The sequence below is a fragment of the Octopus bimaculoides genome, chromosome 1 (assembly GCF_001194135.2).
Source record: "Octopus bimaculoides isolate UCB-OBI-ISO-001 chromosome 1, ASM119413v2, whole genome shotgun sequence".
In the NCBI taxonomy this organism is placed as follows: domain Eukaryota; kingdom Metazoa; phylum Mollusca; class Cephalopoda; order Octopoda; family Octopodidae; genus Octopus; species Octopus bimaculoides.
Window position 1 is genome coordinate 97,460,230 of NC_068981.1, and position 1,695 is coordinate 97,461,924.

Sequence of the window (1,695 nt, forward strand, 5' to 3'; positions counted from 1 at the left end):
GTGTGTGTGTGTGTGTGTGTGTGTGTGTGTGTGTGTGTGTGTGTGTGTGTGTGTGTGCGGTCGTCCAGAGGAATAAAGGATTAATGCATTTGTTAACGAAAGAAGCGTGCAATTGGGACAGAAAATGCGTAGATTATTAAACTTTATCTATCTTTAGCTATCTTTCCCACTTGTTTCACTCTTTCTAATACTTTGATACAACGTTTCGTTAGTATAACGTTTCTTGTTACCAGATTTCTTGTTACCAGAGTCTTGTAACCAGATTACTTCCTCCCATCCACTTATATTGAACACCAGTTACTCTCCTTCTTTTATAAGCTTAACTCTTTTTCTTTTCTTCCTTTTTCCTCACTTTACCGTCGCCTCTCCACCGCTCCGACCATTCTGCTCCGCTCCAGTGTCAAGTACCGTTACAATAATTTCCTTACTGATTTTTTCCTTTCCATTTCTATTTTCTCTGGTGACCGCACCCCCCCCCCCCACACACACCAAAGTAAGTACATAAATATGAAACAAGGTGGGGAAGAATAGTACACGAATACCGGAGGTAGAGTAATATGCTTTATTATCATTAAAGCCGCAAAACATCACAAAAATATCCCAATAAACTGCTACTGAGAGTTCACGTTCCCGTTCGTCGGACAGTTTAGATTGAGAATGGAACATAATAAAGTTTGAATGTATAAAATATACAATTTGCATTGACGTTTGAAATTGGTTTCTTTTCAGTGGTCCTTTCGACTAACAGGTTTTTCTAATCAATGATGATAGATTTAAAATTGTATTATGTTAGACCGAAGAAAACCTTAAATCAAAAATCAAAATTTGAAAAGTGACTTTAGATAGAACGAAAAACGTATAAATACCCAGAATAAATTAATGATAAAAAATTTTATTTAAAGATATATAAACGTAGGTCTTTACTATAATAATATTCATTTACAGCACAGCGTTACTCATTTTTGCCAGCTGAGTGGACTGGAGCAATGTGAAATGAAGTGTTTTGCTCAAGAACACAACGCGTCACCCGGTCCAGGAATCGAAACCACAATCTTACGATCATGATGCTGACACCCTAACCACTAAGCCACGCGCCTCCACAACATTCACTTACAACGGTCTAAAAATAATGCAACGGCCTAAAAATAAACATACTGTACTTATACATATACACACTAAAAAACACACTTGTGCTTATACACACACTATGAGATGCAACTTGTGCCTGGGTGAAAAGCTGTTCATTCAGTTCCAGGATAACTATACATTGACGGGAGCTTTTGAATTCCTGCAGATATGTTACGAGTTATAAAATGTCGTCTGATAAAATACCATACGGATAACAATATTTAACTTTCGCATTTGATTTTGGCTTTACCACCTAAAAGCGGGCATCATTTTGTATATTGTTGGCACTTCGTCGCTCACGACGTCGAGGGTTCCAGTTGATCCGATCAACGGAACAGCCTGCTCGTGAAATTAACGTGCAAGTGGTTGAGCACTCCACAGACACGTGTACTTTTAACGTAGTTCTCTGGGATATTCAGCGTGACAAGACTGACCCTTTGAATTACAGGTACAACAGAAACAGGAAGTAAGAGTGAGAGAAAGTTGTGGTGGAAGAGTACAGTAGGGTTCGCCACCATCCCCTGCCGGAGCTTCGTGGAGCTTTTAGGTGTTTTCGCTCAATAAACA